Below are 17227 nucleotides of genomic sequence, written 5' to 3' on the forward strand. Positions count from 1 at the left end.
AACTTGGATGCCCTGGAGGAGGAGCGCGACGTTGCAAAAGCCCGCTCTGCATTCTATCAGCAGCAGGCTCGACAGTACCAAAGCAGAGAATTGTGGGCTAAAACTTATAATATTGGCGAACTCGTTCTACGCCTACCGGAGAAGAAGAAGGACAAGATCAAACCCAAGTGGGAAGGTCCCTTCGTCATTGACAAAGTTCTCACCGGAGGAGTGTACCGCTTACGTAATGCATCCGATAACAGACTCGAGCCGAACCCATGGAACGCGGCCAGACTCCAAATATTCTACGCCTAGCGCCGAACTTATTATTCGTCTCATTGCCCCCTCCTTTTTAATTATGCTCCCTCCCTTTTCCTTTCTCAACCTTTTTTCCTCTTCACACAAAGGATTTAATACAGTATGGATTCCCTGATCACTCTGGCCACACTATGTCTGTAAGCAATACCAGGGGCTTCCTATACAGAAGCTAAAAATAATTACTCTAAAGGCTTTTTGCCCATCACATATGCGTTTCTTTTTTCATATGTGCATTTTCTTCACCATTATATGCATCAATATGACTTAAGATGTGGCCAAGCTGGGTTGCCTGGCTCTTGTGTTTATGCCCTACGTTCCCGTTAATTCGTCTAGGGCATAAGGGGGGCACCTCTGCGATTGTTACTGCCGGTTCAGCCTCAGACTGGGTGAAGCCGAAAGCTAGCGTCCTTAAGAGAATATTTGGTCGGTGAACAAAAGATGTATTCATTTATTACAACATAAATCCCTAGAAGTTCTGTATCCTGTGCCCTTCTTCGCAGTCCGGACATGTGCATCGTCGCATGCGTACCTAGGGAAAGGAACCCCTAACGGAACTATTCTCCTTGGAAGATGTTTCTTACTATCCATGTAATATAACATAACTAGTTGGGTACTTGTCTGTTCAAGCACTTATGACCCCTACGCCTGGTTTCCATGCATACCCCGGTTTTGTATAACTGAGCGGGTATTCGGACACACCCCGGACTGTAGGATCTGGGGGCTGAAGCGAAAAGGTCCGCCATGACAAATGATTTTAATCTGGCTAGGGACTACTTATGTCCATTGAATTACACAGTCATTTGGACTCACTATATTCCTCCTCTATACCATCCAACATGCTATCTAGCTTACAATCCTGTTGAGAATACTTTGCGGCTAATGCTACCTGGTCATATACCAGACTCACAGGAATTTCTCGCCCATCTGGCCCCACCGGTCCGACTTCGGCCATATGGTTTGGGTCCAGCTTGGTGTAGCGCGTCTTCACCATAGCCCAGGCTTCTCTTGCACCTTTCCGGCAGGCTGACATTTTCCACAATCGAAAGCGCCGCCGTGTTCCTAGAAGCATATCCACAAGCTCCCCCATGCCATTCGCCAGGAAGCTTGATGACCACAAGGCCTAAGCAATGCCCTGCATCACCCGCCGAGCTCGCTCGTGCAGTTGTGAGAGGTCTTGCAGTAAATTGCCCGCAGATGCGGGCATCTCCTCCTCAGGGTGACCCATTAACATTCCTACAAGCAAAACTCTTTCAATATACTTCCTCACTGAACTATACTACATTTCGTCTAGGCACTTACCATAAATGCCGCATCGAAGCCTTTTGTTCTCCTTCACGGAGTCCGCCAGCTGCGCACGGACGTCTTTCAATTCCACGTCCAACCAGACATGGGCATCTTGAAGATTGTTCTTCTCCTGCCTAACTTGCGTAAGAACGCGCTCGCCGGCCTTTATCTGCCTTTTGAGATGCGACTCATCATCTCTTACGCCCTCCGGATTCACCCCGGGATTGTCTGCAGAATTTCCTGTTAGACTTGTCATACCAGCCATTTACTAACTGGTGCATCTTCGTACAATTGCGACAAAGGTTACAAGATGAGGCCTTCTGGGATTCCTCTAACTTGGCAACCATGGACCTCAGCTGGGCCTTGCACTCCTCCAGCTCCCGAGACAATTTCTCATTCTTATCTACAAGGATCTATGCACAAATTGATCCTTAAAACAGTTGTTCCAACCGTTTCAAGTCTCAGGGGCTACTGCTATACATGCTTATCAAACTTTCTTACCCGTATATCTTTGGTATACTGGTCCGTCGCTCGGGCAAGCCCTCCTTGAGCAGCTCGGATGTATGCGTCTCCCGAATTGAAAGCATTAAATGCCTCTTCGGAAAAGATGTTGTTGCGAAGTACGGCCCGTCGGCGCCGATGATTCATGGCGCTCTCCATGTCGGAATTCGTGGCAGAGAGCATATCTGCGTCCTCTGTCGGAGAACTATGCGGATAGGTATCCAGTCTCGGCAATGCGCCATACTTCGGGCCCGCCCACTTGACATAGGGATTCCCCCTGGTGGCGAGGAACAAGGCAGAACATCTTCTTCCATAACCCGAAATTAGCCTCACAACCTAGAAATAGCTCAGAAAGGGCGACATATCCTGCTATATGCAGTACGGAGGCAGGGGTAAAGTTGTGCAACTGGAGGCCGTAGAACTCCAGGATCCCACGAAGGAACGGGTGGATGGGAAACTCGACGCCCCTTAGCAGATGCGGGATGAGGCATATTCGCTCCTCTGGAGATGGATTAGGAGACCCCTCCGCTTGTTCCCCGCCGTTATAGGTGGCTATTCCGGCTCGGACGGGGACCATGAACGCTGGTGGGAGAAACCCTTGGGTTTGTAACTCTATCAAACGTCTATGAGGAACTGAACACTCTTCCCAGGCCCCCGGCTTGGAGCGAGGAGAGCAAGCGGAAGAGCTGCGACGACCGACCATGTTGGAATGGTTTTTTCGGAGCGCTCTGTTGGATGCTTGCTCGAGGGGGAAGAGTGAGGTTTGGATTTGAGAATCCCCGTCTCTTCAAATAGATGGTAGCCTGAAGGATCGGGGGTGGCAAATGCAAAAATGCCTCGGCTCCTCGCATTCGCTCGACACGTGGAAATGGTCATTATTGAGGCACTGAAGCCGAGGAGTACAACATTGATGAGAAGCCGGACACTATTCGTCGTAACAGGTACTTTAGAGTATTCAAAGATGGAACCCGCCTTGCAATGCCGATGACAAGACTGCTTGCCGGACTCATCGTCATTGAATCCTAGTTCAGGGGCTACTGAGGGAGTCCTGGATTAGGGGGTATCCGGACGGCTGGACTATATACTTCGTCCAGACTATTGGAGCGTGAAGATACAAGACTCAGGACTCTGTCTCGTGTCCGGATGGGACTCTCCTTGGCGTGGAAGACAAGCTTGGCGATCCGGGTATTATGTTTCCTTCCTTGTAACCGACTACATGTAAACCCTAGCCCTCTCTGGTGTCTATATAAACCGGAGAGGTTGATCCTTAGGAGGTCGATCACAATTACAGTCATAATCATCATAGGCTAGCTTCTAGGGTTTAGCCTCTATGATCTCGTGGTAGATCTACTCTTGTACTACTCATATCATCAATATTAATCAAGCAAGAAGTAGGGTTTTATCTCCATCGAGAGGGCCCGAACCTGGGTAAACATTGTGTCCCTTGCTTCCTGTTACCATTAGCCTAAGACGCACAGATCGGGACCCCCTACCCGAGATCCGCTGGTTTTGACACCGACAGCCCGCCCACTTGAATCCTATAAGAATAGCAAGGAAATGCGGGGAGTTCTGTCGCCTTTGAGAGTTACACTAATATTAGCAGTACCACACCTTCAGTTGAAGAGAACTGGTATCCGAAGCCTTTCTAGCCGTACCGGCAGTACTAGCACATATATTCCAGCAAGTTCCACTATGCTGATTTTACTCTGGTGCTTACGCTTTTCCCATTATATCTACACTATGATCTGTGTAGCTGCTTTGTTTCGCACTAGCAGCACTCCACTCTTGAAGCTAAACACTGCAATGACTTACAAAATTGGCACCAAGGCATTGAGTGCCATTCTGGATGCAATGAAACTCATACGCTCCCCTCCTGTTGATTCCTGTTCAGAATATGATCCTAATGACTATTCTAACCTCGAGGAGTCAAAGGCATATGGTCTGTCCTGTTCACCCATCAAGGTGCATGTTCTAATTTGGCAAGGTTTTATTGATTGCGCGTATCTTGCATATGTTGTCTTGTATTTCTTCTACTTTGTTGCACCGCCATCTGGTTAGTTTACTCATATATGTCAAGATGCCATGCCCATCCGTTATCAATACATATTCCATTTGTCATCACGCCATGTTTTTTCACTCAAATGTCGTTCTTATGCATCAGACATCAAAATGGAAGAGGGTGATTGCCGAACCAGAAGGAGAACCAGCAAAGTCCTTGAAAAACATGCTGGTTCCGGAGAAATCAGACAGCACCCCACTTATATTGGTTGTACAACCAGTGACACAAAACGTAGGACGGACTCCAGCAGACTATACCCATACTTCACTGGCCACACCACTAGCCCCACCACACAGGACCTGCACTCCAGCAAAAGGTATACCGATTTCATTTGCCATAGCACCAGCCGTACCACAGAAAAATCCCAATCCAGCAAAAAGTACAGCAAGTCCACCGGCCGAAGACCTATCCCAACTGCAGAGACGGCCAATTCCTGCAGATTGGAACCCCATTCCATTTATTCCCAGTTTAAAAGACAATGCTTTCAATGTTGTTAGGGACTACGTGCATATATTCCCATCATGGCAAGATTATAGTGAAGACAAACACCATTTTCACATCTTCCTGTCCAACTTACGTGTAAGTGCTATTATTCATGGTTATTATTTTCCTATTTTCTGTTGGTTCAACACATCAATGATTTACATTACATTGTTGTAACTAGGCGAGGGTCGATCTGGATAGTCATGACGAGCAAAGCTTGCTTGTGCTTTTCAAGGAAGCATTGCAGCAGTATCGGTGTTACCTGAGGAAATCACACTTTGATGGCAAGTCTATAAACGAATTTCCGGTGAAGTCTCTTGTGCTAAATTTAGAAGACATTGAATGGAAAAACCTTGTTATGCACTGGTCTCGTTCCCAGGATGAGGTACTGTCTATGAAATCACATGACAATTTGAACTTCTACTTTTCTGCATTTGCCTTACGGATCTTTTTCGCAGGAAATCTGCTCGAAGAAGAATTCCGGTTTGAAAAGACCGACAGGATATCGCAAATATGCTGCCCGCTGCTTTGCTCTTGTTAGTACATGTTTTCATGTATCACTGTACTTGCATACATACCTGGTTCATTATGTGATAGTAGTATACATGATACCTTGCTTATCAATTGTTCGCTCCAAATTATCTGATCTGTATGAATGGTTACATTAGTGTAGAATATATTCAATGCCAATGAATTTTTTTAGCTCTGCGTTGTTCTTGTAAGTACATGCTATCCTTTATCAGTGTACTTATATTGATAGGTGGTTGTTCATGTACCATCACTCTGCAGCTTATTTTCCTTTGCCCTCCATTTTCTACACATCAGATCTATATTTACTCTTACCATAAGGTTGGATAACACCGATGGTACTGAAGAAGTTTAGCTATGCATTGCTCTTGGTTGTACCTTTTGCCTGTATCGCTGCACTTACATTTATAGCTACTTGGTTATGTAGCATCACTCTTCATCTTATCTTAAATATTTTCCATTTTTTCATATATTATTACATCTATATTTACTCTTAACAAAATGTAGAATAAAGGCAATGCTTATGAAGAAGATTCTATGGTAAACTTCTTGAATTGCCCCCCCCCCCATCAGCATGGACAAGGGCTTTATAGAGCATGTATTCACCAATAATGTAAGTTTGTCCTTCTCAAGCCTTCAAACTTTGTTGTGTATATTTGGTTAGGAATGACTGCAACAACTGTTTATTTTTGGTGTTTGCATCAAATTGCATGTTTAAAGTTTATTATGTAGTTCACAAACAAAAGTTTGTCCTTCTCAATTTAAGTTTTCAGTTGTACAACCAAGTTCCTTCTTCATACCATGTAAATTAAACTATACAGAGCAAGTGATCTTCTTTTGCACTGCATGTATGCTTCTATTCTTCATCCGTAATCCAATGGTGTGGTGAACCTACCCACTATAGCACAATGTCATATTCTGCAATGTCTTAACTATGAACAGTGTCATATCATTCTACTATTATTTAAACCATCTCTTTATTTGCTAATCTGAAATGGGATAAATTGACAGCACACTAACCATTGATACTTATGAGTTCTTGATCTGTAATCCAGTGGTGTCGTGAAGCTGCCAACTCCTTCACAATGTCATTTCCTGCCATGTCTTGACCTGGACAATACCATATTGTGTTAATGCAATTTTAAACTATGTCACTTTATTCGTCAGTAAGAAATGTGGTGAATTGTCAGCACTGATACTTTTATGCGCAAAACCTATCATGTGTCTGCTTGTTTATCTTTCAGAGTGAGGAAGATATAAGTGTTGAACAAGCGCAGTCTCATCAGCTTGCTCAGCTGCTTGCGCTGCAGCTCCCTAGCAGGGCTAACCTTTCTTGAACTCTATTGAAGTGCTGTCGGTTTTGTATATTATTTTGTCGGCGTGTTTATTTGCACTGGTGGCAATCTTTGATGCCCAGTGTATGTAATCTGTTGTCTGCTTGTGCTTTATTATCATAGTGGCGAACTTTGATGCCCAGTGGATGTAATATGTCGTAATTTCTTTATTGTATAGTCTAGGTTTTTTGTTATTCACGATGTTGTAGTTATTTTACTGTATAGATATCATGTCTTCGTAGTAAACCGGCCAAACCATAAAATTACGGTACATAATCGGGCCATCATGCAATCACGATGTATGATCCGCATCATGGGCCCCGTCATCTTGGTCCGTTAAAAGGCCAAAAGTAAACTGGCCCACTAGTAGATTTAGGCCTTTAATAGCCCGAGTAACCCCCGACCCTCTTTTCGCAAGAAAACTCAATGGGCTTTTAGGAGGCTGAGAAGTAGGTTGGGCCTGAAACGTGCCGGACAGCTCACGGGCCGGCAACAGCCCGAAATGGACCCTAGCCCATGATTGTGAGAATCAAATCACGGGCTTTTAACAGGCCAAAATTGTCTCGGTCCTTGTTTGGCCCAATCAGATATCGGTTGCGAGCAGGCCGGATGCAAACCGGGCCGTAGTTAGGCCCAACTATATGACGGGCTTTTAACAGGCCGAAACTAATATAGGGCCGAAATGTTAAACGGGCCCTTAACAGGCCGAAACTAATATCAGGTCGAATTGCTAAATGGGCCTTTAGCAAGTGGGCCCAAAAGCATAGCCTCCAGTTGACGGGCCGAATCTGATATGGGCCATAATTTAGCCCAGAACGTGGTAGGCTTTTAACGGGCCGGATCTGATATGTGCCATTATTAGGCCCGGAATGTGGCAGGCCACTAATGGGCCGGATCAAATATGAGCCGACATTTGGCCCAAAACATGGCAGCCAGTTAATGGGCCGGCCTACTAGGGTCCTCAAAATCTTGTGGGCTACAGCTGGGCCGGCCCATTAATGTCGGCAAAATCTCGTGGGCCTTTAGCTGGGCCGGCCCATTATGATCCACAAGAATCTTGTGGGCCTTTACCTAGGCCGGCCCATTATGGCACACAAATATCTTGTGGGCCTTTACCTTGGTCGGCCGTTATGGCCCGCAAAATCTTGTGGGCCTTTAGCTAGGCTAGCCCATTATGGTCCGCAAAATCTCGTGGGCCTTTAGCTGGGCCGGCCCATTATGGTCCGCAAAATCTTGTGGGCCTTTAGTTGGGCTGGCCCATTTAAACTTTATGGGCCGGTCCACGTGTCAACATATCATAGGCGCATCTCGCCCATTGGATGAGTGACACCTGTGCCAATGCGGAGCTGACATGTGTTTCCTCCAGCCAATGCTGATTTTACACGTGGAAAATCCCCTTATCGGATCCAAAACCGGACCCGAAAGCTTAACGGTGTTCCGTTACGGTGGATGCCACGTGTCGGTCACCCTTGACGAAAGCACTTCTGTGACGCACAATTTATCGTCATGGAAGTGGACACTTCTGTGATGATAATTTTGGTAATGTCATGGAACACTTCTACGACAGCACAGGTATGACTATCTTGGTTCTGTCATAAAATTGTCATGGATGTACATGCATGACAAAAAACGCGACCTACTGTGACAAACACGTATCATCACGGAAGTGTATTTTTTTTGTAGTGATGCTAGGCTCGTCAAGTTTAACCCAAGTATTCCGCATGTGTAAAACTTTCTTACACCCATTGTATGTGAACGTAGAGTCTACCACACCCGATCATCACGTGGTGTCTCGAAACGACGAATTGTAGCAATAGTGCATACTCAGGGAGAACACTTTTACCTTGAAATTTAGTGAAGGGATAATATTATAATGCTACCGTTGTACTAAGCAAAATAAGATGCATAAAAGATAAACATCACATGCAATCAAAATATGTGACATGGTATGGCCGTCACACTACTGGAATCAGCTTCTTTGCCGTCCGCCATGGCAGACGGCAAAGGCATGGATCACAGACGGCAAAAGCCTTTGCCATCAGCCAGCGGACGGCAAACCATCCGGCTGAACACGTGCCAGCAAAGGCCTTCTTTGCCGTCTGCTTCGTAGACGGACGACAAAGGATTGTGTCGTCAGCCATCCGAGGCCAGCAGACGGCAACGATGACGGACAACATCGGTGTGAGGTGAGAGCCATTAGGGGTTAACGGCGTTCTTTGCCGTCCGCCAACCGACGGCAAAGAGGCAAAGCTCTTTGCCGTCCGCTGACGGACGGCAAAGAGCTTAGCTAGGGCAGCACTGGGATGCTGTCATGTGGCTAGCTATGCCGTCGGCCAGCAGACGGCATAGATGGCCCTGTTTGCCAGGCCTATTTGGTCACTTTGTCGTCCGCCAGAAGAAGAAGAAGAAGAAGAAGAAGAAGAAGAAGAAGAAGAAGAAGAAGAAGAAGAAGAAGAAGAAGAAGAAGAAGAAGAAGAAGAATAAGAAGAAGAAGAAGAAGAAGAAGAAGAAGAAGAAGAAGAAGAAGAAGAAGAAGAAGAAGAAGAAGAAGAAGAAGAAGAAGAAGAAGAAGAAGAAGAAGAATAAGAAGAAGAAGAAGAAGAAGAAGAAGAAGAAGAAGAAGAAGAAGAAGAAGAAGAAGAAGAAGAAGATTTTTCCTTCTCTTTCTTTTTCTCCTCTCCTCTTCTTTATCTTCTTCTTCTTCTAACTAAGGTAAGTAAAAATGTCATTTTATTGCTAAGCTAGGTAAAAATGCTAAGTGTAGGTCATTTTAGAGCTAAGCTAGGTAAATAGGTCATTTTGGAGCTTAGTAAGGTTATTATGTCATTTTCGAGGAAAATTAGCTAAGTCTATATCATTTTGGAGGTAACAAAGATTATCATGCCATTTTTGACCTAAGTATGCTAAGTATGTCATAAATGAACTGAATAAGCTAAGGATAGCTCATTTTTTATGTAACTTAGGTAATTATGCCATTTAGGAGGAAAATAAGCTAAGTATCCATTTGTAAAGCAAAACATTAGATAAAACTTACCCTCATCACAACAAATATGATGAAGATCGCAACTAAGGTAACAATTGATCCAACGGCATAATGATACCAAGCCTCATTATCAATGGCATATTTTCTAATCTTCTTAAGCTTCAGGTGCATTGCATCCATCTTCAAGCGCATTGCATTCATCTTCATCTTGTGATCATCGATGACATCGGCAACATAAAACTCCAATGTCATCTTCTCTTCTTCAATTCTTTTAATTTTTTCTTTCAAATACTCATTTTCTTTTCAACTAAATTTAACTTCTCGACAAGAGGGTCGGTTTCAAATTCCAGTTCACATATCTCGATGGATTAAAGAAGCTTGGCGGAAAGATCATCTCTAACTTGAAGATCAACTCCGGTGCCAACTGTTAAATTTCTTCTAGGAGGCCAGGCAATATTTCTTTCACACAAAGAACACAGAAGAAATAGCTCGGCTCTGCCAGTACTAGCCATTCATGCTCAAGGATCAAGCCACACAACATCACCGGCATTATCCGCTCTATCCATATGTGCCAATCATGACTTTTTAGACCAAATATTTCAATTTATCAAGACTCGCTTCCCTCTTTAGATTTGCTGCATACCCATCGGGGAACATCAACTGCATTTTCACCAACAAAAGAATTTCCTTCATAGCTGGCCTTCCAAGATTGAACCATGCCTTTGGCTTCTTCTAGTTTCTCTTTCCTTTTGGTTCTTGCATGTTTTGTAACGATCTATCACAAAGCTCCTCTAGATCATCTCTAGCCTTAGTATTATCCTTTGATTTCCCCTCTATGTCGAACAATGTACCAAAAATGGCTTCGGCGATATTCTTTTCAGTGTGCATCACGTCGATGTTGTGTGGGCAAAGGAGGTCTTTGAAGTAAGACAGATCCCAGAAGCATGTCTTGTGAGTCCATGCGTGTTCCTTATTATACCCCTTGAAATACCCTGGACACTCTAGATCTGGCTCGAGAGCGTTTATCTGGGTCTGTAGGCCTGTCAACGCAGGTGGTGCAGAGTTTTTGAGAACTCTAACTTTCATGAAGTTCTTCTTGTCTTTCCGGAACTTATGGCGAGGATATAGAGACTATCTATGCAAGTCGAAGCAACTATACTTGCACCCCGCCGTCAGCCAACGAAACTCAAGAGCTCCCTTGCATGTGGGGCTCGGGAATCTTCCATGCACACACCAGCCAACGAATAGCGCATACGCTGGCAAGTCATGCGTTGAGTACATGTACCAGGCATGCATTATGAAGTTCTGTTTGCTAAAGGTGTCGTATGTCTTGAACCCATTACCCCAAGCTTCTTGCAATCCGTCCTTAAGCAGCTACATGTACACATTCATATTCTTCCCCGGATAGTTGGGCCCTGGAATTATCAACATCAGGAAAATGTTCTTTCTTTGCATAATCGGCCCGGGGGGAGATTGAGTGGAATGACAAACACGGGGCAACAGCTGTATGGGGCTGCCATCTGACCAAACACACTGAACCCATCTGTGCTGACGGCAACTCGAGGATGCCTTGGATCTGCCGTTTTTTCCTTATGTAATGCATCGAAACGCTTCCACGCTTCACCATCCGATGTGTGCACCATCATCACATTCCCATCTGCATCTAGTTCGGTTCTTTTGCCCGTTTTGTGCCATGTCATCTGTCTGGCCGTCTCTTCGACCATGAAAAGACGTTGAAGTCTTGGTACGATTGGCATATACCAAAGAACATTAATGGGTATCTTGGTCTGCGTCTTCTCACCCATACCATTGTCTACCACAACATACCTGGAAGAATTGCAAATGGGACAATAGTTCAAGTCCTCATACTGAAGCTAAATAAGACACATCCTTTCTCACGGGCATGTATCTTCTCATAGGGCATCTTCAGAGCATGGAGGATTTTGTCTGACTGGTACAGGTTTGGAGGTAGCACATGGCCTTTGGGTAGAAATCGTCTGAAAACTGTCATCATCACGTCGTAGCATTCTCTGCCCGAGTTGAATTGAGCCTTCAAAGGCATTATTTGTGAGATGGCATCCATCTGACAGAGCTCAGTGTGCTCATGGAGAGGACGTTTTGAGGACTCCAACATTTCAGTGAAGGCCTTTGCAGATTGCTCCATCTCCTTGTCCGAGTCCCGAGCATTGTCAAAGTCTTGCACCATGTCTGCGGTCCCGGTACCATGCTCATCGGTGCAACGACAAACCATATCGGCTCTGGCACGTTGGGCAGACTCACCATGTAATGTCCAGACCGTGTAATGATACTCCTCCAACGTATCTATAATTTTTTATTGTTCCATGCTAACCTACTAACTGGAGGCCCAACCCGAATTGCTTTTTTGCCTATTTCAGTGTTTCGAAGAAAAGGAATATCAAACGGAGTCTAAACGGAATGAAACCTTCGGGAGTGATCTTTTTGGAACAAACTTGATCCATAGGACTTGGAGTGGAAGTCAAGAAACAAAGGAGGCGGCCACGAGGGTGCCCGGTGTGCCCCCTACAGGTGGGCGCCCCCCCACCCTCGTGGGCCCCTCGAGCATCAACCGACCTACTTCTTCCACCTACATATACCCATGTACCCCGAAAACATCAGAAGCGACCACGAAAACCTATTTCCACTGCCGTAACCTTCTGTATATGTGAGATCCCATCTTGGAGCCTTCGCCGGCGCCTCGCCAGAGGGGGAATCGACCATGGAGGGCCTCTACATCATCTCCAAGGCCTCTCCAATGAGTAGTGAGTAGTTTACCATAGACCTTCGGGTCCATAGTTATTAGCTAGATGGCTTCTTCTCTCTCTTTGAATCTCAATACAAAGTTCTCCCTGATCTTATTGGAGATCTATTTGATGCAACTCTTTTTGCGGTGTGTTTGTCGAGATCCGATGAATTGTGGGTTTATGATCAAGTTTATCTATGAGAAATATTTGAATCTCCTTTGAATTCTTTTATGTGTGATTAAGTTATCTTCACAAGTCTCTTTGAATTATCAGTTTGGTTTGGCCTACTAGATTGATCTTTCTTGCAACGGGATAAGTGCTTAGCTTCGGGTTCAATCTTGCGATGTCCTTTCCCAGTGACAGCAGGGGCAGCAAGGCACATATTGTATTGTTGACATCAAGGATAGAACAGATGGGGTTTATATCATATTGCATGAGTTTATCCCTCTACATCATGTCATCTTTCTTAATGTGTTACTCTGTTCTTATGAACTTAATACTCTAGATGCATGCTGGATAGCGCTCGATGTGTGGAGTAATAGTAGTAGATGTAGGCAGGAGTCGGTCTACTTGTCACGGACGTGATTCCTATATACATGATCATGCCTAGATAATCTCATAATTATTCGCTTTTCTATCAATTGCTCGACAATAATTTGTTCACCCACCGTAATACTTATGCTATCTTGAGAGAAGCCACTAGTGAAACCTATGGCCCCGGGTCTATCTTTTATTATATAAGCTTTCAATCTACTTTTATTTGCATCTTTACTTTTCCAATCTATATCATAAAAATACCAAAAATATATTTATCTTATCATACTATCTCTATCAGATCTCACTTTCGCAAGTGGTCGTGAAGGGATTGACAACCCCTTTATTACGTTAGTTGCGAGTTCTTGTTTGTTTGTGTAGGTGCGTGGGACTTCTGAGGAGCCTCCTACTGGATTGATACCTTGGTTCTCAAAAACTGAGGGAAATACTTACGCTACTTTGCTGCATCACCCTTTTCTCTTCAAGGAAAACCAACGAAAGCTCAAGATGTAGCAAGAAGGATTTCTGGCGCCGTTGCCGGGGAGGTCTTCACTCAAGTCAAGGCATACCAAGTACCCATCACAAACTCATCTCCCTCGCATTACATTATTTGCCATTTGCATCTCATTTTCCTCTCCCCCACTTCACCCTTGTCGTTTTATTTGCCCTTCTTCTGTTTGTCTTGTCAATTGCTTTGATGTCTTACTTTGCTCCTTTGCTCATTTGGTTGGAATAGTTTTTTATTTATTGCTAAACAGAGGACCTAAGATCTATGGGTCCTCATCCGCTTGCTAGTCTTTTTAAGAGATCCAATTATGATGAACCAATTGCTAGTGAGTTTTGTGCACTAGATTATCTTTATGAAGCTTTGCTTGAAATTTGTGAATCTGAAAATTATGATGAAGAGTTTCACGATAACTCCTTGAATAAAAAGCATGATTGCAATGATTTTACTATAAATTCTCTTGATGCCAATTGTGCTAATAATATGCAAAACACTAAGCTTGGGGATGCTAGTTTTGCTATATCTACTACTTGTTGCAATGATCATGATTGGGGTGATTCTTCTTGTAAAAATTTATTTAAGCCCCATGATGAATATGAGATTGATAATAATGTTTGCCATAATATTTAAAGTGGGTTTGTAAGAGTGTTAACTTTAGATCCCACATATTTGGAGTATGTTCATTCATATGATATTTTTGATAAAAGTGGGTTTGGAGAGGTCATGACTTTAGTTAATGTTAATCCCACTATCTTGGAAGAGTGTCTACTTTGCATGCATGTGGATCGTGTTGAGAATATGTTATGTGATAGCTATTTTGTTGAATTTTCTTATGATCATACATGTAATTATTATGAGAGAGGATATGGTCGTAGAAATTTTTATTTTACTAAATTACCTCTCGTCGTGTTGAGATTGCTATCGTCTCTTTCTTCTTCCTTGCACATGCTAGTTTTTGCTTGCCTTGCAAATTTGTTTACTTATAATATGCCTATGCATAGAAAGTATGTTAGACTTAGATATCTTTGTCAGGTGTTTCATGATACTCTCTTTGCGCTTCAATTCTTGTCTTTCATGTGAGCATCGTTAAAATTATCAATGCCTAGCTAAAAGGCTTTAAAGAAAAGTGCTTGTTGGGAGACAACCCAATATTTTTCCTTGCTGGTATACAATAAATAATTCATCTAGCTTCTGTTTAGATGTGTTTTCATGTTTAATTAGTGTTTGTGCCAAGTAGAACCTATAGGATAACCTATGGTGATAGTTAATTTGATTCTGCTGAAAAACATAAACTTTGCACGCACAAAAATAATTTTAGTAATTAACAGAAACGTGATTTTGCATTGATTCTTTTTTCCGTAGATCAGTAGACAAATTTCCCAGGACTTCCTATTTTGGTAGGATTTTTAGAGTTCCATAAGTATTCGATAGTTATAGATTGCTACAAACTGTTCTGTTTTTGACAGATTCTGTTTTTCGTCTGTTGTTTGCTTATTTTGATGCATCTATGGCTAGTATGTAGGGTATGAACCATAGAAAAGTTGGAATAAAGTAGGTTTAACACCAATATAAATAAAGAATGAGTTCATTACAGTACCTTATGTGGTGGTTTTTCTTTCTTGCACTAATGGGGCTTATGATATTTCCTGTTGAGTTTTGTGTTGTGAAGTTTTCAAGTTTTGGGTAAAGATTTGATGGACTATGGAATAAGGAGTGGAAAGAGCCTAAGCTTGGGGATGCCCATGGCACCCCAAGATATTTAAGGATAACCAAAATCCTAAGCTTGGGGATGCCCCGGAAGGCATCCCCTCTTTCGCCTTCGTCTACCGGTAACTTTACTTGGAGCTATATTTTTATTCGCCACATGATATGTGTTTTGCTTGGAGCGTCTTGTATGATATTAGTCTTTGCTTTTTAGTTTACCACAATCATCCTTGCTGTACACACCTTTTGGAAGAAACCCACTTGATTAGAATTTATTAGAATACTCTATGTGCTTCACTTATATCTTTTGAGCTAGATAGTTTTTGCTCTAGTGCTTCACTTATATCTTTTAGAGCACGGCGGTGGCTTAATTTTGTAGAAATTGTTAATCTCTCATGCCTCACTTATATTATTTTGAGAGTCTCTTAGAACAGCATGGTATTTGCTATGGTTATAAAGTTGGTCCTAGAATGATGAGCATCCAAGTTGGGTATAATTAAAACTATCAGAGAAAGTGAATTGGATGCTATGATCAATTTGATACTTGATAATTGTTTTGAGATATGGATGTAGTGATATTAGAGTCATGCTAGTTGGGTGATTATGAATTTAAAGAATGCTTGTGTTGAAGTTGGCAAGTCTCGTAGCATGCACGTATGGTAAAAGTTGTGTAACAAATTTGAAACATGAGGTGTTCTTAGATTGTGCATCCTTATGTGTGGCGGTCAGGGACGAGCGATGGTCTTTTCCTACCAATCTATCCCCCTAGGAGCATGCGCGTAGTGCTTGGTTCTTGATGACTTGTAGATTTTTTAAATAAGTACATGAGTTCTTTTTGACTAATGTTGAGTCCATGGATTATACACACTCTCACCCTTCCATCATTGCTAGCCTCTTCGGTACCATGCATTGCCCTTTCTCACCTTGAGAGTTGGTGCAAACTTCACCGGTGCATCCAAACCCCGTGATATGATACACTCTATCACACATAAACCTCCTTATATCTCCCTCAAAACAGCCACCATACCTACGTATTATGGCATTTCCATAGCCATTCCGAGATATATTGCCATGCAACTTTCCACCGTTCCGTTCATCATCATGACACATCATCATTGTCATATTGCCTTGCATGATCATATAGTTGACATCGTATTTGTGGTAAATCCACCATGCATAATTTTTCATACATGCCACTCTTGATTCATTGCCCATCCCAGTACACCGTCGGAGGCATTCATATAGAGTCATATCTTGTTCTAGTATTGAGTTGTAATTCATGAGTTGTAAATAAATAGAAGTGTGATGATCATCATTATTAGAGCATTGTCCCCAAATAAAAAAAGAAAGGCCAAATAAAAAAAGGAAAGGCCAAAAAAAAGAAAGGCCAAATAAAAAAGGCCCAAAAAATAAAATAAAAAAGGAAGCAATGTTATTATCTTTTTCCACACTTGTGCTTCAAAGTAGCACCATGTTCTTCATATAGAGAGTCTCATATGTTGTCACTTTCATATACTAGTGGGAATTTTTCACTATAGAACTTGGCTTGTATATTCCTACGATGGGCTTCCTCAAAATGCCCTAGGTCTTCGTGAGCAAGCAAGTTGGATGCACACCCACTAGTTTCTTTGTTGAGCTTAAATACATTTATAGCGCTAGTGCATCCGTTGCATGGCAATCCCTACTCCTCATGTTGACATCAATTGATGGGCATCTCCATAGCCCATTGATTATCCTCATCAATGTGAGACTTTCTCCTTTTTTATCTTCTCCACACAATCTCCCTCATCATATTCTATTCCACCCATAGTGATATATCCATGGCTCACGCTCATGTATTGCGTGAAAGTTAAAAAAGTTTGAGATTATTTAAGTACGAAACAATTGCTTGGCTTGTCATCAGGGCTGTGCAAGATGGGAGCATTTTTGTGTGAGAAAAATGAAGCATGACCTAACTATATGATTTTGTAGGGATGAACTTTCTTTAGCCATGTTATTTTGAGAAGACATGATTGCTTTGATTAGTATGCTTGAAGTATTAGTATTTCTTATGTCAATATGAACTTTTATTTTGAATCATTTGGATCTGAACATTCATGCCACAATAAAGAAAATTACATTGAGAATTATGCTAGGTAGCATTCCACATCAAAAATTCTGTTTTTATCATTTACCTACTCGAGGACGAGCAGGAATTAAGCTTGGGGATGCTTGATACGTCTCCAACGTATCTATAATTTTTTATTGTTCCAT

The sequence above is a fragment of the Triticum aestivum genome, chromosome 6B (assembly GCF_018294505.1).
Source record: "Triticum aestivum cultivar Chinese Spring chromosome 6B, IWGSC CS RefSeq v2.1, whole genome shotgun sequence".
In the NCBI taxonomy this organism is placed as follows: domain Eukaryota; kingdom Viridiplantae; phylum Streptophyta; class Magnoliopsida; order Poales; family Poaceae; genus Triticum; species Triticum aestivum.